Source organism: Ooceraea biroi, chromosome 3, assembly GCF_003672135.1.
Source record: "Ooceraea biroi isolate clonal line C1 chromosome 3, Obir_v5.4, whole genome shotgun sequence".
NCBI lineage: Eukaryota > Metazoa > Arthropoda > Insecta > Hymenoptera > Formicidae > Ooceraea > Ooceraea biroi.
In genome coordinates, this window is record NC_039508.1 from 8213090 (window position 1) to 8227830 (window position 14741).

Here is a 14741-nt window from a genome sequence, read left to right on the forward strand (position 1 = left end):
ACTAACGCTATCTGTTTAAACAATATATAACCTGAAAGCTGTATATCTCCTCTACAAAACGAGACCACTATCACTGGAATCGATCAACGGAGTGTCAAGTTATAGCGCTTAAAGTGACAGTACCTATTGTCACCTCGTCACAAAAACACGATGGAACAAAGAGCTAATATTAAATTTTGTGTCAAGCTCGGTAAAACTTTTACAGAAATATTTGCATTGATGAAAGAAGTTTATGGTGATGATTGCTTATCCCGTACACGTGTGTTCGAGTGGTATAAGCGATTCCAGGACGGTCGTGATGCTTTGGAAGACGACTCAAAGCCAGGCCGGCCAAAAACCAAAAATCGCGATGAGTTGGTGGAAAAAGTGCGTGAAATGATCGCCTACGATGCGAATTCGACTGTGAGATGGATGGCGGAGGAATTGAATACGACCAAAGACATGATTCACGAAATTTTGACAAAGGATTTAAACAAACGGAAAGTCTGTGCTCGATTTGTTCCTCACGCCTTAAATGAGGACCAAGAAATTGCTCGCGTTGAACATTGCAAGGACCTTATTAAAACAGCCAGACGGAACTGCACATTCCTGGAATCGATTGTAACTGGTGATGAGACTTGGTGCTTCAAGTACGATCCTCAAACAAAGCGCCAAAGTGCTACGTGGAAGTCCCCAGGCTCTCCGAAATCGAAAAATTGCGTTTCCAGAAGTCACGAGAGAAGACAATGTTGATTTGTTTTTACGATTCTAAAGGTATTATACTTCGGGAATTCGTTCCACAGGGTCAAAATGTCACTGGTGAATATTATCTGGGTGTTATGGAGCGTTTGTGGAAGAGAATCATTCAAGTGAGGCCCGAATATCGAGCGCCGGGAAGTTGGTTTTTGTTGCATGATAATGCACCACCTCACAGGACCGTCGCTGTTCGTGAATTTTTAGCGAAAAAACAAGTCTGTGTGCTTCAACAGCCTCCGTATTCGCCTGATTTATCTCCGTGTGACTATTTCCTGTTCCCAAAACTCAAACTGGCCATGAAAGGAACGTTTTATGACAGTGTTACACAAGTCCAAGAAGCCGTGACGAGGGTCATTGAGGCGATTCCGAAAACCGACAAAAAAATCTATGCTAACATTGGTTGAACGTGCCCAGCGATGTATTGATGCGGAAGGGATGTATTTTGAATAAAAAGAAATAATTTTTGCAAAATAACTAATTGTTTTTTTTTTAATTTAAAAAGTTCCGTTATTTTTCCGACATACTGTGTATGTCGACGATATTTTGGTACTCTATAAAAATCAAAAGGACGAAAAGAAATTAAAAGAAAACTTAGAGAGGCATTTTACATTACGCGATCTCGGCGAGGCTAAGAATTTCCTGGGAATTGAAATCGAACGAAGTCAAAACAAAGAAAACATTGGCATACAACAATCCAAATATATTAGAAAAATCTTGGAAAAATTTGGAATGACAGAATGCAACGCAAATAAAATTCCTATGTGTCCGAATAGAAAACCCTCCACGGAAGCCACTTCTGGAGTGGATGAATCGACGCTGGATTTAGAAAAGATACCCTATGCAGAAATCGTAGGTAGTTTGTTGTATTTAAGTCAGGTTAGTAGACCCGATATAGCATTTGCTGTTAATAAAATTGTGAGTTATAATGCGCAGCCAGAAAAGGAGCATTGGGTAATGGCAAAGAAAATCTTGAGATATTTAAAGAGAACAATCGATTTAAAACTAGTTTATAAGAAACAACCTTTAACAGGAATTTCAGGATATTGCGACGCCAATTGGGCAAATGATTGTACCGACCGAAAATCCATTAGCGGATATATTTTTATTATGGCAGGAGGTGCGATCACTTGGAGTAGCAGAAAACAGCGCACAGTGGCACTTTCTACAGCAGAAGCGGAATATGTCGCTTTATCAACCGCTTGTCAGGAAGCTATTTGGCTGCGGGAACTAGACAGAGAGGTCAGATTCATCCAAGTAGGGAAAAGTATTACTATGTCTTGTGATAATAACAGCGCGATAAGTATTGCGAAAAATCAGATAACCAAGCCCAAGACTAAACATATCGATATTAAATATCATTTTGCGAGGGAACAAATACAAAGTAAAGCAATTAATATTGTACATTTGAACTCACAAGAAATGACAGCAGATCTTTTTACAAAGGCCCTGCCTAGTCCGCGTTATATTGAATTAAGAAATAAATTAGGTTTAGAGTAAGCGAAAGTTTAAAGGATTATTTTTGTTTCGTAATAATGTTTTGAAAATGAAATGCAACAAATTACGTTTTAGAAGGGTGTGTTGGAATGGTAAAACGTGCCTGTTCTCCATCTAGTGCGAGAATTATCAAGCTAATGACGTGACACATTGCGAACTCCTTATATATAATTATGTGTTTATGTTTGGAATAAAGATCGAGCTCTCGGCTAGTGTGCGAGGTCACTTCTGCCCCAATACTCTAGCAGAGCAGTACATTTAAACTAAAGCTACATAGTCGAATTCATTTATTTTGTCCAACACGATGGAACAAAGAGCTGTTATCAAATTTCATGCTAAAATTGGTAAAACGCTTACGGAAATGTGCAAAGCGCAGAATGGGTTGGCAAGGGATCACCGAGAGCCAAAAAAGTTTAAATGACCAAATCGAAAACAAAAGTGTTGCTCATCGCATTCTTCGACGCAGTTGGCATGGTGCACTCTGAGTTTGTACCTCCAGGTACTACTATCAATGCTCAGTATTACCTAGGGGTCATGCAACGACTTTGCGATCGAATCCGGCGAGTTCGACCTGAACGATGGGCTCAGTGAGACTTTTTTGCTGCATGACAATGCGTCTGCCCACACGGCTGCACTTGTCGTACAGTTTCTAGCGAAAAAACAGGTCCCAGTGATCGCCCACCCACCCTACTCACCGGATCTCGCTCCAGCAGACTTATTTCTGTTTCCCCGCCTCAAATTACGAATGAAGGGGGAGCGATACGAGAATGTAATGGACATCCAACGTAACGTGACAAGGGAATTGAAGGCGATTTCGAAAGAAGATTTTCAGAACAGTTTCCAATGGTTGTATGAACGAGCTCAGCGCTGTATTGATATCCAGTGGGATTATGTGGAACATTGTAATCGGTAGAATAATTAAAATATATTTTGTCTATTTTTACCAGCATCAGTCTTGTTTCTTTCCGGACAAACGGTGTACAGTATGGAGTGTATAATTTGGTACGAGTTGTAGCTCAGTAAGCGAAATCGCTGATTATCTTTGGCAAGTATGAATCTATTATCCTTGATATATTATACAGGGTGAGCCATTTTAAACACCCCTGTTTATACCACCCCTATTGAAAATATTGAAGATTTAAGGAATCGCATTGTCGCATCATGTGAAACAATCAGAAACATACCTGGGATATTTGAACGTATACGCCAATCAATGAGACGGAGGGTAGACTTATATCATAGCCGAGGGTGGTCATTTCCAACATTTATTATAATTTTTTTTGTTCATTTCCAATATTTATTATAATTTTGTTTTTGTTCCAATTTTTCCAACATTTACTCTAATTTTACTTTTATTTTAAAATTTAACTTTTCGTAATTCGAAACCTATGCTATTTAGCATCGTGTTATGCACAATAACATATTTTTTTTTTTTCTTGAAACCTACTCATTTCATGAAAAAATAAAGGAAATAAAAAAGTTTCTAAATAAATCAAACTTTTTAATGCATATTTTTAGATGATCATATTCCGGCCCATTAAAAAGTTCTAATAAAAAATTGAATAGGGGTTGCTAGTTTCATCCCCTTATAACAATAGGGGAGGCTGAAAAAATATTAATAAATAACCTTTTTACTAGTAGAAAATATCCACCAAATTTCATTTCTTTAGATATAAAAAATTTTTTAAGCTCAGCGTATATATAATTATAAAAATAAACAAAAGCGAGAGCGAAGCTGGGTGTAATTGTTTATTATTATTGGAGATTGAACATCAATCTTATGAATCATAAACGTTTCGGTCTACGTTAAACCATCCTCAGTGTGCAAAATTAACGGAGTGGGTTGACGGCTACTCAACCTGTGTTTGTGGTGTTGAACAGTATAATCAATATATAATAAAAAATAAAAGGAAGGACTTAAAATAAAATAAAATAGATAAACAGTGAGATAAAATGATAAATTATAAAAGGCTTAACATACCGCAAACCAAGAATCCAGCACTAGCACACAACAACGTAAATCGTAGAACAAATCGCATTCTTTTCACCTGACGCATGTGGGAGCTCATTACCCTGTATTGTTTATAAGTGTGTTAAAACAGGTATAAAATAAAATGTGGCGTGAAATTAAATAGCTAACGAGAAATAATCAACAATGGTAAGTCAAACAGAATAAAATCGTCAGTTGTAAGTAAAAATAAAAAACAATAATACGTCGTACAATGATAGTGTATAAGAACAATAAGTAAATAACAATAATTCCGTCAGGGAATAAAAATGTATTGAAGTGTATAAAAATAAATAAATAAAAATGAGTCGAAGTGTATAAAAAGTAATAGTATATAAAAACAGTAAATAAATAACAATAAATTAGATATAAATTAATATGACCATATGAAAATATATACATACGAACCAAAGACGATCAGGAACCGCACATGCCGAGTGTTATAGAGCGAGTGAGCAGTAGATCGTGTAAAATCGCACACACAAACAGATTCATGTACTGACAAACAGAGGCTATGGGTCGGAAAACAAGTTCATTTCTTTAACTTATTTCTAATTTGAGAAAAAAAAAACCTAATTTTTACCCCCATTTTTGGAGGAGTGTAACTCCACAGGGAGGAATGTAGGAGTATATGTTTATATGAAAAACCCCCCTTAATTATCGACAAAGAATCATCTCCTAAAATTTTTCGCACTTATTAAGATACACCCTGTATATAGTATTGTTGCGCCCGTGCCGAGCGAAGCATCCGGTATATGGATCGTATCGAAAAGAAGACGGTGCGGTCTCTGGGTTACGATGTAACAGACAAGCGCGAGAGAGAAGAAGCAGAGCTTCGGTGACAGCTGGTCGTGCGACGAATTGATCTCTATCGGTCTATCTATAGATTGTTCTGCGAGGCTTGAGTAATAAAGTTCTTGTTCATTATACGTGCGGGAGTTGTTCTTGCGAGTGTGCGTGTGATAGCGAGCATTTGCAGCGGTAACGCGAGCCGAGCGGAATCCGCGCAGACGCAACATTTTGGGGGTTCGTCCGGGATCGACGAGCTATCGCGCGATCGACGGGCGATCGGGAGTGTTCCGCGAGTGAAAAGACGATAACGGACAATGTCTACGGTCCATTCGTCAAGGATGCAGACGCGAGCTCAGGCGGCGCAGACTGCCGCGACGATGGCAGGAAGCGAGGAGGTGCTCCGAACTATCCTGCAGGAGCTTGCGGAGCTGAAAGTGGAGCGACAGCTGGAGCGTGAGCGTCATCAGGCTAGCTGTAGCAGCGGAGTGAGGAAGTACAGCGGTTGGAGCGCCAAATACAACAGCTAAGTCGCCCAAATAATAATCTTGCTTCCGCGGGAGATTCTTCGGGCGCGAGCGTGGGTGGGAGGAAATTCGGGTTTAAATTGAAGCCGGATATTTTCGACGGGACGGGGTCTCTACGCGAATTTCTGGCGCAGTTTAATTTGATTGCCCGCGCTAACGAATGGTCCGATGCGGAGAAGGTAGTAGTTTTGGCGACTAATTTGAGGGGTAAAGCGCGTTTGGTGTTAGATTCGTGTGAGAATTTCGAGTCTCTCTCTTTTGCGGACTTGCAAGCGAAGTTCCAGCTGCGTTTTGGAGAAAGTGTAGATACGCAATCGTTTTATTCCCAATTTACGAATCGCAAGCAAAAGATCGGGGAGGAATTGTCCGATTTCGGAGGGGAACTGGAACGGTTGGCTAGGTACGCGTACCCGGAATGCGCGTACGAAGTTCGCGATAAGATAGCCTGTGCTCAGTTCGTGAGTGGGATTGCAGGCGGTTTTGTTAGGTGGACACTGCAGATTGAGGCCCAGACGTCATTGAAGCTGGCGATTGAAAGGGCTAGGGCTCTGGAACAGATTCATAGAGAAAACACTACTGGAAGATGGAATTCGGAGTTGAGAGGGAAAGAGTGGAAGAAGAGTGATTCTGGGAAACAGGAGAGGGGGACGAAGTTTGAGGGGAAGAGTTTTAAGGGGAAGGATCAATCGAAAAAAGGGGGGGATAAGCGATTCAAGACCGGTAAGGAATGCTGGCAGTGCGGGTCCGCCGGGCATTTCCGAGCAGTGTCCTTCTTTGTTGAAGGAGGAAAAAAATTAGGTTTCGCCGAACTTTACGAGGTGGGTTCGGCTTATCATAAAAGGGCTCCGAGTAGGGTAAGGAATAGGAGTTTTTGTGTAAGGCGATGTGCCTTAAAGAAAGATTGTTTCCGATTTCGGGGAAAATTGGACAATAAACCTTGTTTATTTACGGTGGATACGGGTTCAGATGTTTCCATTTTGAGTGAGAAATTAGTGAGTGCACCACGGAAACGGATGCCAGTTGATAGGTGTTACGTACGCGAGGTATCACGGGACGGATAGCACAGCCACGAACACACAAAAGAAGAAAGCGTCTGTTGTAACGGCACAAAGTTATATATAATTGAAATAAATTATGTACACTATATATAAGTTCAACTCGCCGTTTTAATTCCGCGAGCGACGGAAAGTATCAACGTGGTGATTCCGCGAGCGACGGAATTGCACGCACTGAAAGAGACGGACTTTGCGTATAGTTGATTGCCAGATACTTTTGATACTTTGCAGACTGACTGTGAAGTGAAGTCCGCGGATCGCTTGGAGCTCTATTTGTAGAACCCGTGAATTTTGGCTAGGCCCAATCGATTTCAAAGTTTTGGGGGTGACCCCCGCGTGCCGCACGCGATTGGCACATGGTTGGGCCTCACGCAGCCCGGTGATAAGGAACATGCGCGGAGCGAGCCGCAGGCCGAGCGATTGGCCGTCGCCGTCTGACGTCATCTCCTCGCGCATGTCTCCTGAGAAAAGTCGCGAGTGAACGGTTAAATTGCGGTTGATGTTTGTCTCAATTTTGCGGGACAAACAGCGTGGGAAGAAAATATTTGTCCCAAATTTCCTTCTCGATTTCAATTCTCGAAACTTCTCGACTGACTTTATGAGACAAACATCACCCGCACAGCTATTGAATGATCAATTTCTCAGACGATTCGGTTTCCGAAAATTCCTTTAATGCAATTCCGAACAATAGGTGTAGGTTAGTTTATCCTACTAGAGAGACAGTTCCGGTGTGTTCTCGTGTTGTGGCACATGTGGATTTGGGAAAATATTCGGTGGATCTTCCGTTCTATGTGTCTCATATTACAGATGATTGCCTGCTGGGAAGGGATTTTCTGATGTCAACAAATTTGGAGAGTTCCTTCCGCTCAGTGTTAGGAATTTCCCACGAGAAGGAGGATGTTAGTTTTGGTTGTGCAAGGGTAAAAGATTGTGAAGTGGAAGTACCTCCGTTTCTTGAAGAACTTTTTGGGCGAGATTCTTGCGGTTTGGACCCTGATAAAAAACAAGAGTTTGCTAGAATTCTTGAAGAGTTTCAGGATGTGTTTTCAGAGGAGATTGTGGCCGGATGTTGTGGGATGGTGGAGCATAAGATTGAATTGGCGGATCCTCAGCCTATCAAGCAGGCTCCACGGCGAATTCCTATTCATCTTCGGAGGGAAGTCGATAAAATTCTGGAAGAGATGAAGGACGCAAAGATAATTGAGGAGTCGCAGAGTCCATGGGTCTCTCCCGCCGATGGTGAGAAAAAAAGATGGTTCCCTTCGTTTTTGTGTTGATTTCAGGAAACTTAATGCGGTAACGAAGAAAGATTCGTTTCCAATTCCTCAAGTGGATGACACGATTGATCAGTTGTCAGGGAATTTCTGGTTCACTACGTTGGATTTGAAGAGCGGTTATTGGCAAATTAAGTTACATCCGAGAGACAGGGAAAAAACGGCCTTTTCTGTGGGAGGTGGCTTATAGCAGTTTACCGTCGTGCCGTTTGGCCTTTGCAACGCTCCTGCTACTTTTGAGCGTTTAATGGAGCGAGTTTTACGAAAATTATTAGCCAAGATCTGTTTGGTCTATTTAGACGATGTTATCATTTTTGGGAAAACTTTTGAGGTGATGGTTCAACGGATAAGAACGGTATTTCTTCGCTTACGGGAAGCAAATCTTAAATTAAATCCTAAAAAGTGCTCGTTTCTTAAAAGGTCTGTTAAATATTTGGGCCATGTGGTGTCCTCGGACGGGATTGCCATGGATTCGGAGATCTCGGCAATTACTAATTGGCCAGTCCCGCAGACCAAAAAACAGCTTCGAAGTTTTCTTGGCCTTTCTTCATATTACAGGAAATTTATTAGGGGATTTCCTTTAATTGCGAAACCGTTGTTTTCGCTAACGGAGAAGGAGGTGAAGTTCAGTTGAACCTCTCAGTGCCAAGCGTCGTTCGAAGAATTGAAGACAGCTTTGAGTTCTTCGCCGATTTTAGCTTTTCCTGTTGAAGAGGGGGAGTTTTTCTTAGATGCAGATGCTTCTAACCATGGTATCGGGGCCGTTCTTTCTCAGGTTCAGAGTGGCTCTGAGAGGGTTATCGCTTATTTCAGTCAGGTTTTTAACAAATCCGAAAGGAATTACTGTGTTACTCGTCGTGAATTATTGGTGGTGGTGGATTCGATAAAGAATTTTCATTATTATTTGTATGGGAGAAATTTTTTCGTTCGAAGTGACCATATTTCCTTAAAATGGTTGATGTCTTTTAGGAATGTAGAGGGACAGTTGGCTCGTTGGTTGGAGCGACTGCAACAATATAATTTTGAAGTTGTGTTTCGGAAGGGGACGATACATCGGAATGCTGATGGGCTTTCGCGTCGCCCTCGTGAGAGGGATATGTGCAATTATTGTAACAAGGTTGAAAGTAAATGTCGGGAGGAGGAGGTTGATATGGTTGCTCGGATTGTTTTAATGGAAGGGAATCTAGATGAGTGGAGGAAAGCTCAATTGGAGGATTCGTTTTTGACGGGGATTCCACAGGCAAAGGAAAAGGACTGCCGACCTTCTTGGCAGGACGTGATTGCTCAAGGACCTTCCGCCAGGATTTATTGGAATCATTGGAAGAATTTGGTCGTTCGGGACGGAGCTCTTTTTAGAAGGTGGGTGAAACCGACACTTGAAAGTTGTGTGTACCAAGTTGTGGTACCGCAAGCGAGGGTGAACTCTGTTTTGGAGGAGGCACACGACACTCCATCGAGCGGGCATTTTGGAACTAACAAAACATTGGCTAGGGTTCGTCGACGATGTTACTGAGCAACTTGTAAGAAGAATGTGGAAAACTGGTGTAGATCGTGTAAAGTATGTGTTGCTAAGACAGGACCGTCAGGGAAAGGAAAGTCCCCGTTGCAGATTTATAATGTTGGAGCTCCGTTTGATAGGATTCAGTTGGATATTTTCGGCCCGTTACCGTTGAGTTTTGCGAGGAATAAATATTTGCTTGTTGTGTCAGATTGTTTTTCTAAATGGGTGGAGGCTGTTCCTTTGAGAAATATTAAATCAGCGACGGTAGCTGAGGCTTTCGTTAGTCAAATTGTTTCAAGGCATGGAATTCCATTGGAAATTCACACTGATCAGGGGAAATGTTTCGAATCTAGACTTTTTAGAGAGTTAGCAAGGATGTTAGTGGTAAAGAAAACTAGAACGACAGCTCTTCATCCTCAATCCAATAGTCAGGTGGAGAGACAGCAGAGGACTCTGCAGAATTATTTAGCGAAATTTGTTTCGGCGCATCAGAAGGATTGGGACAGTTGGGTTCCTTTATTTGTAGCTATGTGAACTTAGTACCCGACATTTAAAAAATTAATTTTTTACTATGGAAAATAATAGCATTTCGTTTTTAGTTGTTTGTAGTAACAATAATTTCGTTTGTAGTTTTATTCATTAAAAGATATAAAAAATACAAACATTTTTAAAAATGCCTCGCACCCTACATTGAGATATCTCAAATTCGTTTGCGCAGTCTTCTTTAGAATCGATTGTAGTTGTTTGTAGTGCTTTTTGTTTCGTTTGTAGTTGAACCGTTCAAAAGTTATTAACATTTCTTTAAATAAAAAATGGCCAACTTTGCCATTTCTTTAGATATCGCGAATCCACTTGCGCAGTCTTCTTTAGAATCGTTTGTAGTGCTTTGCGTTTCGTTTGTACTTAAACCGTTCAAAAGTTATTAACATTTGTTTAAATAAAAAATGGCCAACTTTGCCATTTATTGAGATATCGCGAATCCACTTGCGCAATTTTCTTTAGAATCGTTTGTAGTTGTTGGTAGTGCTTTGCGTTTCGTTTGTAGTTGAACCGTTCAAAAGTTATTAACATTTGTTTAAATAAAAAATAGCCAACTATAATAAAGTTCCGTTCGTAGTATTAACCAAAACTGTTCGCGTAAGGCGTTTAGAATGGAGCCTTAGGTTTTCGCGGAGCATATCCACGAAACCTTAGGTTTCAATGAATCGATCTGCGTTGGCAACAGCCAAAATAACACCGAAAATTACCATTTATTTTGTTTCGCATTTCTAATGTTTAAAAAAAAGAGAGTAATTGCGGTCAAGCTTGGCCGGACATGATTTCGTTTCCGACCCTCATAGCGGTAAGACGTGTCCGAACAGTTCATAATAAAACCGTTCTCGTACGCGCTCAACGTCCGTCGCGAGTAACCCTATTAATCAATTTCGAGTGCGTTTTAAATCGAGAGATCGAAAGAGCGGTGTCAAGTCTCGGAGAAGATCTTCGGCTCGCGAATTCAAGATCTCCGACCGCGCGATCTCAAGATGTCCGCGTTCGTGTGACGAAATATCGGTTCGACGCGTTCAAGATCTCCGTCTCGCGCGATTGGATCGGCCGATCGCCAGAACATTGTCCGTTTCGTGCCGAATTTTCGACGCCGCGATTTCGATTCTGTTTATTCGTAATTCACTCTATCGAATATTGGGTCTCTATTCAATACGCAAAGTTTTGTTCCGAACACTTATTAATCTTTTAACCCAAAATACAGTCCATTTTTAAACCCTATCCTCAGTGTTCCCTGATTCCTTTCCTTATCGCCTCGTTTCGCTCGTCGTTCTGGTCGGAACGTACCGGTTCCTATTTCGTTTCGCGTGTATCGCGTCCCGGTCGAAGATACCGTCGCACGCATTCGGACAAACAAAAACCGACGACGAGGACGTGACGGAAAACCGGTTTCACTTTTTAACTGTTTTTGTATTTGTTTACTTTTTAGTTTTTTATTTTTTTTAACATTTTAAGTTTTTTTTTACTTTTTCATATTTAAAATTTCTTGTACTGTTTTGGTTTTTAAGTTTAAAAAATTTTTTTCGAACAATTGTTTTTTTTGCTGATTCATCGTTATATTATGCAGCAGAGTCGATAAGAGAGACAGACTTTGACTTAGACGTCATCTTAACTGTCTTGGAAACTCGGATATAAAATAGAATATGGATACTGTGTTTCTGCAGGAGCGTTCGCGCAGTAACTTTCATAACACGGTCGTTTAAATCATTGTGGACTTCCCACTTACCAGTAATACGTTTAATGAACGCGAAATAATGACCATCAGTGTAGATAATTGCAGAAACAAATTTATATGTATATTTGTCGTAAACCAGCTCGTCTAGTATTTCCTTCATGGTAAATTGTTTCCTGCAATTCGGATAACCCTGTCGAGCTGAAAGCAAAGAATTTCCAACATCTTCGATATCAAGCACCATGTGATTACCCTCCGATAAGATTTTTATAATATTACTACTCTTACATCTTAAGCACGTGCTTGTACTCCTAAGTGTACAAACCTCATTTACGGCTTCTTGTAGACCTGCCAGGCCGCGTTTATACATGAAGACTGGATTAAGGTGTAAAACTGGCATAATCATTGACTTCTCAAATAGGCAATCAGAGCATCGAACGGTTTGTTCAAGAGACGGCACATCACGACGGATAAATTTTTCTTGCAGATATGAAATATTAATTATACAATCTAATATTCCATCTTTTATTTCCTTAGTGGTACTTAAGATACGTCTTCGCTCATTATATAATTTCGTCGTCACGCCCATCGTTGATAACGTCTGAACAAATTTAGATATGTCGATGTTACATTCTATAAGATACTCTGAATATGACTCAAAATCATGATATGCAGCTAAAATGCTTTGAACGGTGCAATCAAACGCACGGGTGTTTCTTATACTAATCATCTGTTTACCGATGTTTACTGGTTTCAAAGAATTTCCGTTTACAAGCATAGGCAGCATTGGGGTAAATTTCGGCCGTTTGTGAATAATCTCGATATCAGCACATGCAGAGAGATATTTGCCTCGTTTATTCGTTCTACCTGGTATCTTCGGTTTAATTGTCTTTTTATTAAGACCTTTCCAATCCTCGACTTCGTTAAGAAATGACATTTCAGAGGGAACACTGTCAACAGTAGTATTTCCCGATTGGGATGAAACTCTTTTTATATCTGGTATCAAGTCCTCCGAATTATGAATATGAAACCCATCACTTGTATCATCTTTTAGTGAGTGTATTGAATTGTCAACAAAATCTTCGGATTCTCTCGTGCCGTCGGCTATTTCTTCACGCGGTTTTATTGGTAGGAGATTATTGATAGTAGGATCCATTACTTCAAGCGATGATGCGTGTGCAATCTTTGGATTGTCTTTCTTAGTATTTTTTTTCCGGTGCATTCAACAATTTATTAGTTCCCATCAAAGATCTGAGGTGAATAACGAGGTATTTGTCTACTCTGATAGCTTTTTCCTTTTTGAAAATTAGATGTTTGAGTTCCCGAAAATATTCTTCACTTCGAGTCGAACTAGCAACAAGTTTATCTTCTAACTGTACGACAGTAGAATTTTATTGATTATTAGATGTCATTACAGCTGTCCATAGAACGAAATGTTTGGATAATTTGAAGAGACGAGATCCGAAATCAGGACAATGGTATGGATTTAATCAACCTTGTTTCAACTTATCGGTGCTATTTATTTAATTTTTTTCAGAATTGCATCAAGTGTATTGCTCGATAAAAGTATCTCGTCAAAGTCATCGCGATGTTCGAACAAATTTGTATCACTATTTTCAGGATTTTTTGCGTATCGATAGGAAGATGATAAGATTTTAAACTATTCATAACTCTATTATGGGCAGCGAAACAATGGCTTTCTTTATCATCAATATCTTCGTACGTCGAAAATGCTACTGATAGGACATCCGTGCCCATTTGAATGAACTCATCAATCTTTGTGCATGTATTCAAAAGACAACACAGCGTAGATAAAAGTCCTTTTTCTCAAGAGATTCATGTCTGAAGCAACTCCAACGCGTAACTAATTTGATTAGATGTGCGATGTCAATACGGATGAGACATCGAGGACATTGGACACGCATGGATGATGAGCTGCTATCGAAGACAATACTATTCTCGATATATGTCTTAAGATCGCTGTTGTTAAATGCTAAAGAAGTTACATTCAGAAGTGCTAGTGAGTAATCTATGACCACTTGTTTCGGAACCGATCCTCCGGAACGCAACCATTCTCGCATCCAATACGTCAATGTATTGGTATCGTGCTTTTCGGAAATCAACTGAAATAAAGGCAGGATCTTTTTGCGATAACCACAAACAGCCTGGTAGAGGTAAACGACTCGTTTTGAGCCATCCGGCTTTGGAATTTGTTTTACCAGTCCACCCGTTGCGTCAATGCTAATGCTACCGATATCGTCTTCTTTCTGAAACTTTTTATACAGAAAAAGTTACGTAGGACTCCAATACATAACATAAAAGTGATCAAGCCCGATCTCGTAAATACACCCATTGAACTTTTGACTATACTTCATGTCCCACACTGAAGCAAGAGCCGCTTTAACTTTGAACAATCCTAACCAGAGAGAAACCTGAAAGCGGCCACGCTGCCGTTTACGCCCATATTTTTACATTGAGAAATTTGAGAAATACAACACCGAATGTGAACTTACATTCCATTTAACATGCACATGATCTTTTGTCATTATGAAATCATGTGCATGTGCATGTTAAATGGAATGTAAGTTCACATTCGGTGTTGTATTTCTCAAATTTCTCAATGCAAAAATATGGGCGTAAACGGCGGCGTGGCCGCTCTCAGGTTCCTCTCTGTCCTAACTCTTTATCTCGAGCTTCCTGTTTTGCTTTGCGTGCAACATCTTCCGACGATAGATTGGCCGGTACAACATCTCCGAAATCCATTAATCTATTAGCTTCTTTTCTCCGCCAAGCGTAAGTACATGTACCCTGCAATTCTTTTCCAATACGAATCCGTCTCTCACCACGGACTTGCCGCTTTTTTTCATGTGCTATCACGAGAATCAAAAGTAGAAATATTTAAGATCGGGCTATGGCCAGTCTATTCGCTTTGACAATAGATATGAATTTTCGATCTGCATTCCGAACAACTGCCTTTAATTGACAAAAATATTTCGCCAGGATTTCGATTAATTTTTGCATTTTTAAAAGAGTAAGGACAAGGCAATTTTAGGTGACTCCATAAAATATCGTATATTGCATCAGACCAACCACTAATAAGTACCTCATATTCGCGATCTTTGTATTTTAAGATGTGCGATTTA